The 19,156-nt window shown below is 45.1% G+C and overlaps 1 long non-coding RNA gene across 2 annotated transcripts; it reads left to right on the top strand.

The window, feature by feature from the left end:
* The first annotated feature begins 2,964 nt into the window (after nt 1-2,964).
* On the top strand, nt 2,965-18,912 carry LOC109291569. 2 transcript variants are annotated; one of them, XR_002095889.1, is made up of 4 exons: nt 2,965-3,021; nt 4,728-4,843; nt 16,911-17,040; nt 18,713-18,912. It is a non-coding gene; the product is annotated as an uncharacterized LOC109291569 (long non-coding RNA). The 2 variants fall into 2 exon arrangements; XR_002095892.1 differs by having other exon boundaries at nt 2,965-3,047.
* The last annotated feature ends 244 nt before the right edge of the window (nt 18,913-19,156 follow it).

The following is a 19,156-nucleotide window of genomic DNA, read 5'->3' as shown; positions in this document are numbered from 1 at the left end:
AGAAGGGAAGGGAGGGCTGCTCTAGTGCCCCCTGGCTTCCAGCCTGAGCCACTGCAGGCATGAACCTGCATTTTCTCAGTCCAGAGGGAATGGCTGTCCACTTGCAAACCGGTTCAGCCTAGCCAGGTTAGACTAACCTGCAAAGATTGAATCAGTTCAGACTCAGGCATTTTGAATGTCTGTTCCTAGCCCAGAAGAGAGGAGTGGAAGGTCAGGGAAAAGGGAGATTTAATTTCTTCAGATAAGGCTACTGACAAGGAACAAAACAAAACACCTAAGAGCACCTGACAAGAGGCTCAGCCATTGGAATCATGTTATTGTCATGACAGAAGCCAGCTTGGATTGAATTATTGGCTGACATTTGAAAATGAAAAAGCTGAACAGGAACTGATATGCTAGCACAACAGTGAATGAAAAGGCAAAGATGAGTGAACAGCAAGAAGAAGGGAGGATTCATACATGAATGGACAGTGACAGGCAGCTTGAGGCTGCGGGAGATTATCATCTGCATCTGGCCCTATGGAAGAGAAACTTTGAAACAAGAGGCTTCTGCCCACATGCCTATATTCAAATAACACTTGCAAACTATTTCCCTGGGGCTCCTTTCAATGTGAGCCTATTGTCATGACAATAGCAAACAGACTGTATTACAAAACAATCTATCCATCTGGTTATGAACTTTTTGAAGAGGTGTAGAGAGGACAGAGGGAAGAGGTAAGTTAAACCAAGATGGGGCAAGTCTCAGGAAGTTGTCTTCTATAGTGGTGTTTTGTCAGGATACTTGATTTTCTGTGTCTTCAACCAAACGTGTCCGCAGTACAGCCAGTGGATTTACACCCGATCCTAATTAGATCCAGTCTTTCCCCTCCTTCTCAGACTATTCATATTGACAGATTAAAAGACATCTGGTTCAAGCCTTTGTGTTACCTGTAACAGAAAACCCAGATAGAGATGATGCACTTACTGAAAACTGATACTGGTTTAACTAAAATAGATCCATGTTATGCAAAACCTTATTCTAGATATATCTCAGCTGGTTGTTAAGCAATAGTGAAGCTGATTGAAGTGCATCATTTACATTAGAAATTTGCGCTGCATGAACTAGATATACCTTTAATTAATTTCATTACACTGACATGCATTTCCTGGTGCAAGCAGGGCACTGGATTAAGAACAGCTGAGCCCTGACCTACAAACTGTTAAAAGAGTATCAAATGTCTCTTAGCATCAAAACCAAGGAAATAATGAGTTTCAGCTTTTCCAACTTAAAAATGGTTGGGAACACTTTATGATTTACTTTAACTTAATCAAGCTGAGAAATGTACAGAATTATTTCTACAAATAATTAGTTATTGATCTGAAAGTTGCTAGTGAAAGCTGCTTATGAGTAGATCAATTATTCAAGCAACATTAGTTATTTTGGGATTCGTGACACACACAAAGTCATTTTTTGGTTCATTACTGACTATGGATAACACAGCAATTAGGTTTCTGGCAGTGGGAGAATGATGGACAACCTATTACAAGCTCCAAAACTTTTCTCCCCTCCAATAACCATTCTTCAAGGTTTGCTTATTATGTTTTGAATATATTAGTTTGAATCTATTTGAGGTTAAGATGGAAGTTAAGGAAGGTTGCATCATTGCTCCACCACTCTTACTGTGATACTACACCTGACCACCAAGAAGCTTCCAGTTGGAGTGAAGATAAACTACCACATTGATAATATAATCCCAGCTGACTCCAAGCCAAAAACAAGACCACCCTGACCTCAATCATTAAGTTCCAGTACACTGATGATGCTGTAGCCTGTGTTCACTTGGAAGCAGACCTTCAGGCCAATGGTTGATGTCTTTACCAAGGCATGCAAAAAGTGGGACTGATACTTAATATTCAGAAGACTAAGGTCCTCCATGAACAAACTCTTAATGAGCTCCAGTAAATCAGATTCTTGGTGAGACTCTGGAGAACATTGAGTATTTCCCATATTTTGGAAGCCACCTCTTGCAGAAGGCCAATATTGATGAAGAAACCCAACATTGCCTCAAATATGCAAGTGCAGCATTTGAATGCTTGAGGAAATGAATGTTCAAAGATTATGATATCAGATCTGAAACCAAGCTCGTGGTTTTCAAGCAGTCATGTTCTCTACCTTACTTTATGGAGCTTTGTCTCCCGTACGTTGTCCAAGTCTATCTCAAGCCACTGTAGAAGCAGCATCAATGCTGCCTGAGGGAGATTCTTCAAATCCAGTGGAAAGATAGATGCACCAATGTTAGTATCCTCTCACAAGCAACCACCACGAGCATCAAGGTGATGATCACCAGCTTCGCTGGGCTGATTACATCATCTGGATGTCTGACTCCAGATTCCCAAAGCAAGTTTTATTCTCCCAGCTGAGACGAGGTGTATGCTCAAGAGGAGGGCAGAGAAGTATTTCAAACACTTTTTCAAGGCCAGCTTGAAAAAAAATGCAACATCAGTATTAACTCATGGGGTCGCCCAGGACTGCCCCAAATGGAGGAAACGTCTGCTGCAAGTCTCTCAGGGCTTTGAAACCTTATGACAACAGAAGATGGAAAAGCATGTTGCGGACCAAATCAAGAACCCATAGCAACCCACCTCACATGGAAACATGTGCCAGAGCTGCAATAGAGTCTCTCAATCCTGGATAGGCCTCATCAGCCATCTTTGACCTACAGATAAGACAATCATCCTTGCCTGCGAGGGACTGCCGATGATTAGCAACAGGAAAATGAATAGTTTTATGAATTAATATTCATGGGTAATTTGTCTGAAGTTTTTATTCAGCTCTAACTAGCATATTGGTATCAAAATGAACATTTATTTTCTCCTAGACATGCAGATGAGAAGACTATGGCAAAACTTGGTGAGGTGGACAAGTATTCACTGGCCGCGTCTCCATGAGCAGTGGACTGTGCAGTTGTTTCTGTGCAGTAACATCCCAGATGCTACTGACAAAATTGTCAGCTGAGTCAACCTGTCTGGTCCTAAAAGTTGGTGAGTGGAAGATCGCCCCTCAAAGGGTAAGCAGTCAACCTTGACTACGCATGGTTGCTTACAGCAGGGAATCCCCACCCAGCTGCGGGCTCATTCTTAGCTACCCCACTGATGGATTGGGTCAGGGGACAGGGACCTGCCCCTCCCCTGCAGCTCTTTCCAAGCCCCCTGCTCCCCCAGCTGGGGAGCTGGGGCAGAGAGCTCCTTGCTGCTGTGTCAGCGGGACATTGTCCCCAGCTGGGGTCCAGTGGCAGCAGGCAGCTCCCAGGGACAGGGAGCAATCTTCCAGCCCCTGCCAGGAGACAGTTGTCTCCTGGCCTCATGCTCCCTGCCAGCCCCTGGGATAGCACCCAAAGGGTGCCTAGAGATCCCCTGGCTGTTGCAGGGGGACTGTGAAGGGCCAGCAGGACTGGGAGCAGACTGCTGCCATGGGCAGCAAATCTGCTCCTTCTCCTGCACCTCCGCACGTGTAGATGCCTTCCCACCCCACATCATTTGCATATGTAGACATTCCCACTGTGTGGTGAACTCATTTCACTTGTGGCTAATTTTGAATTCAGATCACTAGGTCACATAAATCTGGTGCTGTGTTATTTTGCTTTAAACCCTATTTTTGTGTCAGGCAAACATCTAGTTACCAAGAGTTTTCCATTAGCAGTGGAAAGGCTGCTTCCTCCACCTGCTTGCATGCAACTCTGCCCTAGTTTTTAAACAGAGAATGGAAGAAGGCAAAATAAAAGAAGAGTAACAATAAAAAACAAGATCTTAAAGAAACCAAAAAATGGAGCAGGAAAAGATCAACCAAAAAAAACCCAACAGGCAAAAAAAATCCATACACCACACACACCAGATGTTAGATAATGGTGCAACTGAGCATTTCTTTCCACTGCAGAAAGCAAAACATTTTCCACCATAGAGCCCAAAGACATGACCATATGAACTGTAGCATGGTCTAGGGCCTGCATGAGGTCCTAGTGCTTTCTTCTATGTGTAGATTATTCCCCTCAGCAAATGCTGGGTGTACACATACAGAAGCCTGCCAATCAACATATGGCAGGTCCCAGGAAGGGGAGCAGAAGCTAGCTCTTGCCATCCATAACAGGCATTTGCCTCTCTGTGCCTTGGCTGGTACTGCTGGTGAACTGCACATGCCCTGTGCAGATGCAGGCATACAGAACCACAGAAAGCAGCCAGCAACTTCATTAATTAAATGACAGCTCTCTGCTTTCCTCTTGGGATTGTGTGCACAGGAGCAAGTGGTTTTATTGGCCGACCACATCCAAGTTCCATTTGATAAATAATAAATAAATCAAAGATGACAATCCCCTTCTTTACTCATCTTTGTGGGATTCAGTTTGCTTTATTGGACAAACACATCTGAGCTACATGTTCTCATACCCCTCGTTGTTAAAACAGGGTTATGACGTGTGTCCCAAGTATTTTGTATTGTGGGACTCCAGCAGTGGAGCACATCACTGTTTGTTTTGCCATTTACTGACATCTGGCCCTTTGGTGCTGCACTCTAGTGAATAACCATGTGACCAAAAGGCACCGGTCTTTTAGATTTTGACCCTGGTTTGGGTACGGATATGCCAGGGCACTGTAGACAAATCATGTACAGATCCAAGCCTCCATTCAGAGGAGCAGAATGAGACTTGCCTCCTTTGAGGGATTTGTGAAACCTGGCTAAATGAATTGCATTTCAGGACATGATTTTCAAAAGCTCAGACACAATTCCCACTGAAGGCACGAGTCAGCTCCCTTTGGCACCTGGCAAAAGCCACATGCCAGTGCAAACTAGCCATGCTGGTGAATAGCAGAGGTGAGTACAAAACTCATGCTATCAGGCACTGGCCCCAGGTTGTCTCATTTTGGTTGTTGATCTCTAGTGATTCTTCTAATGCCGACTGTCTAGAGAAAGTGGATGTGGTATTTTAAAGACATCCAGCTCTTTCACAGTGAAGGGCTTGGTGGGCATATGCTATGCTACACATGCCCTCTGCACCTTCCTCAAAACCTAGAGATACATCAGTGGGGGCCTTTCCACCACACCCAATTTTTCAGAGGTGTCAGGACCCCCACGCTGCAGTGCAGATTGTGAACATTTAGCACCTCTGGAAAAGAAAAAGCTGTGGAGAAGGCTGGGGTGGGAGTGGGACAAGAGAAGGGGGAGGATGACACAGATACCAATCAGGGTTTTAGTCTTTAGCCCCTGCTTCTCTTTAATAACCGAGCTAATTATGAGCCTCTGAATTTGATATGCTTAATGCTTCCCCATCTCTCCATAGGCTTCATCTAGCATCAGATGCTCGCACTTGGTTAAGAGCTTTAAACAAAGAGGAAAAAAGCAGCCTACAGATAAGCTGACACTATAAGGCTGTTGCATGTGTGTGTGAGAGAGAGAGGCAATGCTCAGACACAGTGGCCAACAGCACACAGGTGAATTACTGTAAGTCAGTAACCAAGGAGACTAATTGGGGCTGCTAGAAACTGCATTGAACCTCATTGTTAATGCTCGAGTAGCTCAGGGAAATGAGATGCTGCCCACTGCACCCCTCAGCGTAGCGCCGGCATACAAGAACAGCTGGTCCAGCTGCACACAGGAAGGTCCTGGTCTCTGCAACTCCAGAGAGACTCCAAGGTAAATGGCATCAGAGGAGTTACTCCTGATTCACAGAGCAACAGGTAGCACACCATGCCTCAGCAGGTTCACGCCTTTCATACTGCTTAACAACAATGGACTCGAGTTTGCGGAAGGGATTTTTTTCTCCTTTCCTACTTGCTGAGCTCTGCGTCAACTAGCGCAGCAACATGTGGGCTGGTGCATTGTCACAGTGTGTCCTGGTCTGCTTGAATGCAGGAACTCGGGTTGGCAGAGCTAATTCAGTTTGAGTCCCTCTCTGTGCGTCATGCTCACACGTGCTATCATGCCAGATCCTGAGCTTAGTTACACAGGCATTCTCTTTCCAAAGAACTTCTAAACCAGATTTTACTACCATTTGAGTGAGATAAGAAGCAACGTCAGCTATGGTTGACTGTGTGCAGGACTTAAGGGCAAAACATTGGCTTCACATGCAGAGGAATTATTGTTTGGAATATTTTCTTTTTGAACCCAGAGGAGCCAACAATATCTCCCATAAGCCACAAGATGCTTAGACTCCTTAAAGGAGGGTGTTGAAGGGCTGGAGGGGACATATTCCACCCCAGCCCACAGAGATGGTATAATACTTCTGACCTGCCCAGAGTTAGAGTTGTAATAACGCTCCCATAAACTTAATAATGCTCCTGTGTTATTAGTTACATGTTTCCACCTCATCCAATTTTCCAGAGGTGTCAGGACCCCCAGGCTTCAGTGCAGGTTGCGGGCATTTAGCACCTCTGGAAAAGAGGGGATGGGGGTGGCAGGGAAGGAAAACATGCAGTTGTGAACAGCCAACCTATACCCTCTCATTGCAAAGGTGAGACCTATATAGCATTGGTATGGAGTCTACCTCTTTGTTGAATACAAAACGCCATATACTCTCTGGACAGCTGCACTGGATATGAGTGGGTACAGAACAAGATAATCATTGTAGAACCACTGAATTTTATGGGGTTTTTTGCATGGTTCCAAGGCACTTTGGGAAAAAATATAAGATTGTATTAAATCCCCAGTGACATGTCTCTCCTTTCACGGTTCTTGCAAATCTTTGTGCCTTTTGTGTGTGCACACAGAAGTTCTTCACTGTATCCTGTAGCATCTCTTCAGGTTTATATCACAAAAGACTTTAGAATTTTTAGCCCATCCAGTCCTGATTAAAAGAAGAATTAATAGGAAACTTATTTTTTGGAGATTACTTATAGATCTAATAAAAGTCACATTTGTAAAGGAAAATGCCTCAATCCTTAGAGCTCACAGTCTCCTGTTCTTCACACAGCTGCACTGCTAGTCTCAGCCTCAAGAGAAACTTCAATGCTGTTTAACAATTCATGCTAATCAGTACTTCCCTGCCACGATAAGTGAGAAGGAAATCTGCATTTGCTCTGCAGAGGAAATAATTACATGGCCTCCCTTTCTGCTCCTTCTTTAAAAGGTGCGTTGCAAGGAATGGAAAGAGCCAGCGTTGAAGAGGAAAGAGATAAGTATCCTTTTAAAGAGAACATCTCTCTTGCAAGTCAAATGGAAAATATATGCATCACTATATAACAGATAGAGCCAAACTGCACTTTCTGGCATTACTCCAGATTTACTTCAGAGCATTTGGCCCTTGAACTTTGGTTTCTTCTTGTTATGCCTGACATGATAGGAAGTATTTGCATAGCAGTTTCCATCATGAATAAATACATGCGATCGAAAAGAAGGAGAAGGACCAAGAGACCCACCTGGCTCAACAGAGACATTAGGGAACTTCTTAAAAAGAAAAAAGGAAGCATACATCCAGTGGGAAAATGGTTTGGGATCCAGAGAAGTGTATGCTTATGTGTCCAGGATCTGCAGACATGAGGCAAGGAAAGCCAAAGCATCCATGGAAGTCAAGCTGGTGAGCAAAATTAAAGATAACAAAAAATCCTTCTATAGGTACATAGGGACCAAGAAAAAATCAAGCTCCACTGTGGCACCCCTACAGAACATGGAGGGGAAGGCAACAGTTGCCCCCTGTGAAAAGGCAGAGCTCCTCAACAATTATTTTGCACCAGCATTCCTGAACCAAGGAACCTGGGAAATAATGGATTCCTCAGTACAGTGGGATACAGGAATGTGAAGGATTAATTCTCAAACAACAAAACCATGGAAGCTCATAGAGTTCAAGGAGTCATTTTGTCTTTCAGCACCTTGGACAATCACCGCCCCAGATCCCCTAACCGAACCGTTCCTTCCAAAGGGAATAGCACAAAAGCCATTGGAGTGGCTGGGGACAAGGAGGAAGATCCCCTCACTGACTTCATTGGCCTTTGCATTGGGTTTTATAACAAACTGTGATCCAGGGGTAGCTTGGAAAGTATTCACAGAGGGGTTGCCAAGTTGCTTCGGCACATCTTCAAGCAATAACACGGTTCTTAATAATGTCTCGCAGTTCTTAAGATATCTGGATGTTGTTTGGCCAGCTAAGCTCATTATTAGACTGGCACCTCCCTACACCCTCTGTTGCTGCTTCACCCTTCCAGTATGTAGGATTTCTTGTAAATTCTACCATACAGAGATTTGTGGATGTCACCACACGCAGGAAGAGGGACCATCTGAAGGGACAGAAGAAAACTGAAAACTCAGCTCAGAATGCAAGATTAGAGTGATGAAGGCAGCAGGAAGTCACAGTACAGCCAGTCTTCATAATACCAAACCTGAGACACAAAAGCAATGAAGTGGATGACAATTTTGTCGTTTTCTCCTTACATAAGTCCTCCCTGAGCAGTTTCAAAATGGTGTGAGTGTATTCATTGTCCAATTCTTCACTGAATACATCCTTTCTCTATAGGCTATTCCCATGCTTCTGACTGCAAGAAAGAGATTTAAGGTGCACCAGCTAGTTTTGATAAGGCATGGGGTATGGAAGTGCAACGTGTGACCTGACTGGATAAACAGGTTCTGTGCATGACTCTCAAACTCCAGCTCAAATAAGAGAATCTGGGCAATTCAGGTTACTTACAAGTTTAAGTAACTATTTGTGGAAAGACTTGTTTTGCAGCATGTGCTTCACGCTGACCTTAACAAGGCTGTTTCCCCACTGCCAAGCACTGTAATTGCAGAGAGAAAAGATGATATCAGGGCTGGAAACCGTCTATAAGAAGTGTGGTTTAAAAGCGAGTCTGTTTGTTAGATGGCAGCAGTACTTACTTCAGTGTCGCAACAATGGCTGAATCCAACCACAGAACACCTCAAACTGAGTTAACGGGCATTCTGGATCCTACTTAGTGAAGGAGTGCTTTATAACCCATATTGTGTTTGGAAAAAATGCTCTATTTAAGTCTCAAGTAAACACAATGGACTCACTGCCTTACAAGGAGAGTAAATAACTGGAACTGCTACAGAATTGCATGTCCTCTGCCCCAGATAAGCTTGTCATCATTGAACTTGCCCAGTCTCCCCTCTCATATTAATACTCTCTATTGTAATAAGGATTCCCAGCCATCATCAAGATTCAATTTGCACTATTTACTTTAATGACCTCATTTGTCATCTTCAACTGCTTGTTTACTGCTGGAAGTGTAGTACTGTCACCCTGACAGAAGACTTCGCTTCCCCCCACCTCCTCTATTGAAGATGCAGCGGACATGATATACCTTTACTTTAGCAAGGCTTTAGATACGGCCTCCCACAGCATTCTTGCAAGCAAGCTGACGAAGTACAGGTTGGATGAATGGATGGGGTGCATAGAAAGCTAGCTAGATCAATGAGTAATGATCAATGGCTCAATGTCTAATTAGCAGCTGGTATCAAATGGAGTGCCCCAGTGGTTGGTTCTGGGGACACTTTGTTCAATATCTTGGCAGAGTGCACCCTCAGCAAATTCAGTTGACACCAAGATGCGGAGAGTAGTAGATATACTGGAGGGCAGGGCTAGGATTCATAGATACCTTGATAAATTATAGGACTGGGCCAAAGGAAATATCATGAGGTTCAACAAGGACAAGTGCGAAGTCCTTCACTTATGATGGAAAAATCCCATGCACCAGTACAGGCTTGGGACCAGGTGCCTAAGCAGCAGCTCTGTAGAAAAGGACCTGGGGGTTACAGTGGACAATAAGCTGAGTATGAGCCAAGAGTGTGTCCTTGTTGCCAAGAAAGCTAATGGCATACTGGGCTGCATTAGTAGGAACGTTGCCAGCAGACTGAGTAATTATTCCCCTCTATTCAGCACTAGTAAGGCCATATCTGGAGTACTGTGTACATTTTGGGGGGCCCCCCACTACAGAAAGGACGTGGACAAATTAGAGAGAGTCCAGCGGCGGGCAACACAAATGGTTTGGGGGCTGGGGGACATGATGTATGAGGAGAGGCTGAGGGAACTGGGCTTATTTAGTCTAGAGAAAAGAAGACCAAGTGGGGATTTAACAGCAGCCTTCAACTACCTCAAGGGGGTTCAAAAGAAGATGGAGCTGGACTGCTCTCAGTGGTGGCAGACGACAGAACAAGGAGCAATGGGCTCAAGTTGCAGCAGGGAAAGTTTAGTAAAAACTCTCTTACTAGGAGGTTGGTAAAGCACTGGCTCAGGTTACCCAGAGAGGTGGTGGACTCTCCATCCTTGGAGGTTTTTAAGGCTCAGCTCAACAAAAGCCCTGGCTGGAATGATGTAGTTGGGGTTGGTCCTGCTTTGAACAGTGTCTTGGACTAGATGACCTCCTGAGTTCCTTTCCAAACCTAACTTTTGATGATTTTTCCCCAGTTTTGTGGCATCAGAGCACTGAATCACCATTTTTATTTCCTCACCTCTTGCTTTGTTACTCCTTTTAATTTTTCAAGAAGATACATGCTGGTTATGACATTTTAATATTACCGGAGAATTCTGACTTGTGGGTGGAATTTTTAACTTCACGATGGGTTTCCCTCAGGGTAGTAATTTTTCCCCTTACTGAATGCGTTCATTTGTCCATTCTAAGCTGTATTTTTCCTCTCTTGGGTTGACTGTGCCCAAAGTCTTTCAGATTAGGTTGCATTTCTCATTTTTTATGATACGCCTCCAATCTTGACATGCTCGGTAAAATTCAATGTTAATTAAGTCATTTAAATTGGTTAGGAGAGAGCATAATACTTCATGTTTCATTATGTTGTGTGTTATATGGAAAATGCATTATGCAGGCTGCTAAAACCATAGCAAAGGCAAAAGCTAGTATATGATGCTAAGCTACCATTAAGAAAAAAATATTGTTAACATTCAAAACAAAGAGTACAAGACTAGCTATATAAGAAATGTAATTACCGGTATCAGTAGGTAATCTGTCTAAACAAACTAAGCAGAGGAATTGGGAGGATTAAGCCACAGGAGTTTTTTTGCAGAGTTTTTTGGGACAACAGTCCAACTTTTTTGCCTTTGGCTGGCTGCTCCAGCCACTTCTCCCCATTATATCTGCCCCTCTCTCATCTGAGGTCAGATTGCAGGCTGCTATTTGGCAGCAGCACCCAGGAACAATACAAGTCACTCCTCTTCATTTCCAGTTATTTTCAACAAAAACCCACTCGTGTGCTTGGGACTTGCAACCGGCTATTACCAACTAGAGGTTGTGCAGAGCATATGGACTAATCATTAGGAAAGACATAGCTAACTAGGTCACAAGCTTTAATCAAACTGATTCTAACAAGATGAAGACACCTCGTGTTCACACGCAGGCTGACAGCAGCTTCTTTCAACATCACCAAAGGGCAACTCTTGAGACTAAGGAAGTCTCTGTATTAGCATCTCTTTGATTGGCTGAAGGCATTTACTTTCCTGCCGGTTTCTTGTGAACTTCTTAACGAAAGGAGGCCAAAGAACCTATCTTCCAAAATCAGCATGGATGTGTCCCATCCTCCCTCCGGGCACATTCAGTCAGTAAGTCACATTTCTCATGATTCTCTTGCATGCAAGCATATTAATCTTAAGGATATCCATATAAACATTTTAGCAACAGGTCTTCGTTCCCCGCTAATGAGTCTATCTTCATAAAATTACGTTCAGCAGGGAAGCTTTTGAAAAAAAGTTGCTCCAAAATTAAACCTGCTATTCATATAAAAGAAAAAGCTTCAGATGTTTGCTTCATAGGTTTAAATGTAATTACTTATGAAACAGCATCACTCCCACGAATGTTTTTGGCTACGACAAATGTGTGCATTACTTGCATGGATGTGTACACTAAGCCTCTTAATCAGTGTTTTCACATGCAACTACTTAACTTACTGGCTTTCGCTACTCCCACAGGCCATCTAAAAAATGGAGATAACTGATGCTAACCTAGCAGTAAATGAACTATTTTTATAGCTTTTGTGGCGTTGTGTGTGAGAGTGTCTACAGTACATACTGGCAGGACACCAACCAAGTTTGCAGCACGTTCAGAAAACATGCAGCTCTCACCTGGTTCTGGTTAAGTCTTGCCCTCGATGATCACGCCTGGACAGACCTGATGATGAAGATCTAAAAGAGCGCGTTACAGGAGAATGAGCCCTAATGAGTAACAAGAATATTTGTGACCCCTCTGAGAACTCTTTGATATTTGAGGCTGACCTAACAAAGACAGAAAGTTTAAGTAGAGAGCTAAATATACAGGAAGAGAGGACATTTTGATCCGTATCTGAACTAATAGTGGTTCTTTGGCTCAAATATGCAGATGCTGTGGTTTGAGCTCAGTTCCTAGAGTATGTTAGACGTAGGAGATGCTCGTATGTTAGCCACAGGAGTATTTTGTGATTCAGAAGTATACATCTGTCACAGATACTTTACAAATAATTAAAATTCCCCACTCTCTCTCAGAGCCAGTAAGAAACTTCTGGGCCCCAATATTAGACTTGGGGAAAATGAAGCAGAATGAGGTAGTGATTCATTCCATAGTCTCGCGGCGCTCGTACACGTGATGAAAATTGGCTGTTTTTGCGGTTTAATTGCATCACGCTGTACACGTGTGGGTGTTTTTTATGATTTAAAAGTTTGTTACATTGCAAACTAAACCACACCTGCATGTAGTTTGGTTTGCAATGTAGCTATTTGCAGCCTTTTGACAGCTCCCTCTTCACCCCATTCCCCCTCGTGGGAGAGGCAGGATGAAGGCAGAAGTGACGAGGGGCCTGATCCTTCTTCGTGGAGCCTGCCTGTGTCTCCTGTGGCTGGGGGGTGAGCTGCCAGCAGGCTGAGTGGCCCCTGAGCTGAGGGGGCCATGGTCCTGGTCCTTCCCTCCGTGGTGGCAATACCCCCTGGGGCCATCCAGGTGGGTGCTCCCCCAACTTGGGCTTGGTTAACAGTTGGGTCAGGCTGGATGCTGCCTCTGATTTGGGGCAGCACCCTCAGGCTAGCCACCCACCTGGGTGGCCCTGTGGGGCAGTGCTGCCACTATGGAGGGAAGGATCAGGCCCCCTACAGCTCAGGGGCCATTGGCAGCTTGCCCCACAGCCATGGGAGAGGCAAGTAGGCTCTGCAAAAAAAAAAGAAGAAAAAAACAAGGATTGGGCCACTTGCCACTTCTCTTCCTGGCAGAGCCTGCCTGTGCAAGTTGCCGCTGGGCTGCGCAGCCTGGTCCTTCCTGCCACGGTGCCAGCACCCCCTGGGGCCACCTGGGTGGGATGCTAGCTGCACAGGTATTGCCCCAGCTCAGAGGCAGCACCCAGCCCAGTCCAACTGATCCCTGAGCCCGAGCTGGGGCAGCATCTGCCTGCTAACAGCCCGCCTGTGTTTTTAATCATCGGTGTATTTTTAATCATCGCAATTAAAAGCCCAGTGTTTCAACTGAGGGGACTAAACCCTCATCACGTATATAAGCGCCCTCAAAAGTTTTGTTTTCCAAACAAAGCCCATCCCATGTTTAGGCCCACACTTGCTCACCCACCTTCTTTACTGGTAATTTCTAGACAGTGAGTCTCACTGGGCCATTCACAATGCAGTTATCTTTTTGAAGGCAAGCACTAGATTCCCTCCTTCAGTGGGCCTTGCAGTTTATTACCAACCTATAGCTGAGAGGGACTATCAGCAGGAGACTTTCAGAAGTGTAGCCTGTTATTAGGTCAGGTCATGGATGTCGACTCTCCCGCTCAGCATTTTCCTGCAAGGTAGCCAACAAACAGCTGGGGAGAAGACTATGGAATAATCCCTATTTCTAAAAGATAATTCAATTCATACTAGAAGTGAGCTCAAACCCACATGATCGGGCACCTTTTTATGGTACATTGAGGAAGTATGAATCCCAGGTCAAATTTGTCCTTGCTGCTTTTGGTCCATCTCCATATGCAAAGACATATAGATCCTATCTCATTTTTAAGCAAAGGAGACACACCTGCTCTGTGATGCTTTCTCCCAAATGTGCATGCACGAAGCCCAGAGCTCCGCATTTTGTTTGATGGGCAAATGAATATTCTGTTTAGGGAGAAACAGAGATTTGAATATTTGGTTTTGTTTCACAGCGGCAAAGGGCAGAGACCTTTGCTAAAATGCTGATTGGGCCAAGGAGAGAGAACTTAAGAGCCTGGTAGTCAGGACATGTGAGGTCCATGTCTTGGGTGAGTGCCCTAAACACTGAGTTCATGATGATTTTGGAGCCATGTGTCCTTGTCCTCCTCTCCAAATTATATCCATGAAAGCTCCCTCAGGAAAGGTCACTGTAGGTGTCTGTGAAAAGGTATCAGTTCAGAGAATTGATATTTTCTGATGGATCAGAGGAAAAATAGGACAGGAAGAGACTCAAAAGTGGTCGCTGGTATTGATCAACTCTATCCTTGCTTTGAACAAATTGTCTAACCTGCACTTAAAGACTCCCAGTGATACTCTACCGCCTCTCTAGGTAATCTCTGCCCAGTGCTTGGACCACGTTCATAGTTTGAAAATTTTCTCTCATATCTAACCCAAAGCTCCCTTGAAGCCCATTTTTTTTCTGTCCTCCTTGGAAACAGTGAACAAAATTGATCACCAGCCTCTCCTATAACCACAACTTTATTTATGTTCTATTTGAAGACTTACCATTTTCCTCCTGTCTTCAGAAAAGACTGCCGAATAATCCCAGTTCTTTCCATCTTTCCTCATATGTCATGCTTTTTAGACCTCTAATAATTCTTGCTGTTCTCCACAGTACTTTGTGTACTTCTTCCTTAAAGCATGGTACCCAAAACTGGACCTAGTGCTCCTGGAAAAGCATTACCAATGCTGAATGGAAGGAAGAGTCACTTTCCATGCCTTTTTTACATTCTGGTGTGCACTTCTCTTTATTGCCTTTCATCCCATTTATTTCAGACCATATTTCCAATTTATTAGGGTCTCTCTGAGTGCTGACCTTGTCCTCTACAATGCTTGCAACATGGACCAACTTGGGGTCTTCCCCATGTTTAAACAAGCTACCAGTAATTCTATTATCCAAGTCATTAAGCAAAGATAGTTAATAATACCAGACCCAGACAGGACATAAACTGATACCTCCCCCAGTTTGCCACTGGAGCTACTAAGAACTGCTCCTTGAGCTTGATTAGCCAACCTGTGATGTACTCTCACCTTACAGGAACTTCACCTAAACCATATTTCCTTAGCTTATTGATGAGAATACCATGGAAACATCATATATCTATTTCAGCAATGCTTCCACTATATACCCTACTTTCCTCCACTCTTACCCCTACCCCCCACCCACAAAGACACTTACATTAAATACACTCTGTCAATCTATATCCTTAATCAGCTCTAGCATCAAGGGAAAAAGCCCACTAGCTCCCTGTGCATGGTGGATTGTACCACACACCCTTGACCCTGGGAAGAGAGGAACATTTGTAGTCACAGCCGGTAAATGAGCTCTGGACAGGGAAAGCAACTAATTTAATAGCATGAATTATTTACTGAGATATTTGGGAAAGTCATCTTGGGCCACAGCAATCCCAGCAGCAGGAATTATTAATTTATAACTAAACTACAGTTAATTTAAACAGAACAAGGCTTCCATGAAACCTTAGCAGTGGAGATCATCTGAAAGCTGCCATGAAACGCGTCCTACCCCAGGTCCATAATATACAACTGCAACCCCCTTTACTCTAGTTAACAAACTCGTTCATTAGCTGAAGATCTTCTGCATCTCCCCAGGGCTAGGCATTGAAAAGGAGTCATTTAGTAGCTACCAGTTCCTCATACAGGATCTGGGACTAAACTGTGGGTCCTACTCCTTTATGGGGGCTGGGGGCAGGGATGGGGGGATCTACCACTGTGGGAACAAGGCTGGATCGGGGTCTAAGTTTCCACAGCTTTCAAAGCACTGTTGGCTTCCATCCACTGGCACAGCAAATGGTGGCACCTTTCTGTCCAGGCCAGGCCCCTCTGTGCAGCAAACTCAATGCCGGATGAGACTTGCTGTGCTGCACAGCAGGAGAATGGATTTTGTGCAGGCCAGCGGACAAAGCCAGAACAAGGTATTCGGAGGCCCGTGGCACAAAACGGAGCCCCCACCCTTCCTTTGCTAGACATCTACACAAGAGCCATTGCAGTAGTGCCATGATATGCAACAACTTCCCCAGGGAGGTCCGGCCTGGTCCTATAAGCATTTCCCACTGCCTTAGATGGGTACGATCTGCATCAGAGCAGAAAGGGCTCAGCCTTCATTCATTTGAGCAGAGGATTGTGATGGGCTGGGAAGGGAGCCAGAATGCAAAGACTGGGAACTAACAGGGTGAGCAAGCAGAGGGGCATGATGAGGAGCCAGGGTGCAAACTGCTGTGTATGTTTGTGGGATAGGGGAAGAACTGGGGAAAGAGAGTATGCCAGCTCCACGGTGCAGGAGCTGAGATGGGACACTGAGCTCAGGGAGGGGGTCAGACCGAACAACGTCAGCAGCCAGGAGGATCTGTAGGCTGGTGGGGCTGCAAGTGGGGGTGGAGATGGCATCAGAAGCAGGCTGGGGGGGCCTGAGGTTCCAAGGGAGAAACTTGGGCAGGGACGAGAAGCCTGTTAAGTGGAAACGGAGACTGGCTAATGAGGTGAGGAGAATGACCTGGGATGAGAAACATGGTGGGAAGGATTACAGCCCCACTGAGGATCACACGTGCCAATAGGATGTCATGCGATGGAAGTCTTTTTTAAAGGAGATTAGGAAACTGCACACAAACATGACATTAAAAGAATCCAATGAAGGCTGCAAAGTTGAGATTTCAACTGTTAAGATTACAAAAATGACCTCAATGGTGGCTTTTCTTATTTCAGCCCATTCCCGCTTTGCACGTGTGTCAAGATACATTCCTCACTTGATCACAAGCTATTTTTTTCCAGATGGACCCCACCTCAATAAACACACACGGCATGGACCTGCCCTGGGATGAGTCAGGGCCGTCCAAGGGCTGCTGTTGGTAGAAGCCCTGCTTCATCATTCGATGATGTTTGAAGATGTGTGGTGAAGGAGGTAGGGATCACAGGAAGGGAGGAGATGATCTCATGGTTAAAGCAGCCAAATACTGCCCTGAAGAACAGGAATCCCTGCCTCTCTTGGAGAAAGATGCTGTGCATGACATTTCTAGGATGGCTGCTGATAAGCAGCTGGAAAATGAAAAATTGCACAAACTTGAGACAGTAGCTATTGGGCTGAAGAGGGATTGCACACTCACAGCAGCAACCAGAGTCAATGAGGGCTGTGAACATTAATTCATTAATGAGGCTGCGGAAGCATTTGGCGGTGCTCATCAGTCTGCTAGCTGAATAGCCCAAGAGTAAATGAATACATCTGTCTCCAGAGCAGAGCTTGATGAGTGTGCAGTAAATAAGCCCTGGGGCCACACAGCGAACAATGAGAACAACCCAGAGTATTGAGTGGCTGCTCACGCAGAGTGCACCAAATGAAGGCAGGGTCTTGTGGAAAACTGGTGCAGTCTTGTGCTCTGAGTGCAAATGTGCAGGGGTGCAAGACATCACATGGGCAGTCTCCATCCTGGCATTTTCTGGAATCATTAATAACGCTGGTGGGACACAGTTGGCATTCAGTGTCAGTCTGCAGTGACAGCAGAGACTCTCATCTCATCCTGAACTACAGGAGACCTAGACGTGAGCCCTGTGCTATCATATGGTGCTGGCCAAAGACATCGCTGTAATGACCCCTTGCGTGTATGCATCGTGCTGGCTGCCAAAAATGGAGGTTGCCACAGAAGCAGGTCTAAGTCTCTTCCAGAGCAGCATGTTCTTCACCCTGATAAAACATGTCGATGCCTGGAGTGTTGTGTGTCTCTGCATGTGTTATTCACCTGGAGGATGATGGATGCAGCAAATCAAACTTCATCAGCTCTTATTAATGACTGGAAGGTACCTCATAATGCACTGTGATCTGTGCTGGGAAATTGTTTAAGTTGCAATACAGAGCATCCTTGCTTCTGTTAACTCCTTGCTGAGAGGTGGGACATGCTGTGGAGTGTGAAGCGTGCAGGTTAGCATGGTCTAGAGCCAAGGTTGTGGAGGTGATTTGGGATGCCACAATTTCCAGAGGGCAAGTCTTCAGCATTGTGTGATAACTGGAGGTAACTCTGGCAGTGTCCATTTTGGGTCCATCACCACAGTCATCATTTGCTTTTGAAAGTTTGCCTGGTGAGCAGGAGAGCGGGTGAACTTTACTGACCTAGGAAGGCAGCCATTGCTCTCAGTTCTGAGATTATTTTTGGCACTAGTAAGATGGCCATGTTTGACCTACTTAGGGATCCCTTTGGGATGCTACATAAACCACTGTTTAGTGACCCAGTTCAGTATCAATCCTGCTAAAGCCAACCTTGGCCACAACATCCTCATGGGCTAGAATGAAGGAGCCTCCATGAACCCACTTCTTTTGCTCTTTTCTCCCACCTGCCTTAATATCACAAGGGAGTCTTTCTTACCCAAGTTCCCAGCCGCTGTTCTGCTAAGGTTTATGCACATACTAGCTGTTCGCAGAGTACATGATCTTTGTACAGTGAGGGCACTGCCATCTTGGGGAAGGGCAGCAAGCCTGCACCTACCTATATTGAGAGCGACACATCTCCTTCCTCTAAGAAATGAAGCTCTGGAAGTCCAAGAAAATTCCCAATCTCAAAGCCTCATTGCTTCTTCCTCTGCAGATCCTGACCCCATGAACAGATGGCACCATGATGTTCCAAGGATCATCCCCTTCTTCATAGGATATCACTGGGTCTTTCTCCCACCAGGTCTCCCAACAAACCTTCTCCATTAATGACCAAAACTTGCCTGCGCACAGTTGGACATCCCACTCACACCTCTCCCAGTGCAACAGTTCCTGTTACCACAAATGCTGGCTTCAGCTGGGAGCCAGACACTGGACTAGAGCTCATGGCTTGATTGGGCAAGGTCTGTTCTCCTGGGACTAATTAAAAGGAAACACATCAGTATGGATGTAATCCTTTAAAAGCACTTTACCCCAGGGTTTGCCTCTCCAAGGGGAATGACTGCAGCTCTGGTCTGTTTGCTACCCAACATTAAGCCAATAATAACTTACAGCAAAGTCTTAAAGCCATTAGCTTTCAGTACATGAAGTACTGGCTGTC

The sequence above is a fragment of the Gavialis gangeticus genome, unplaced genomic scaffold (assembly GCF_001723915.1).
Source record: "Gavialis gangeticus isolate Ggan-Ray unplaced genomic scaffold, GavGan_comp1, whole genome shotgun sequence".
Classification (NCBI taxonomy): Eukaryota; Metazoa; Chordata; order Crocodylia; family Gavialidae; genus Gavialis; species Gavialis gangeticus.
This window is presented reverse-complemented; position numbering and strand designations above follow the sequence as displayed.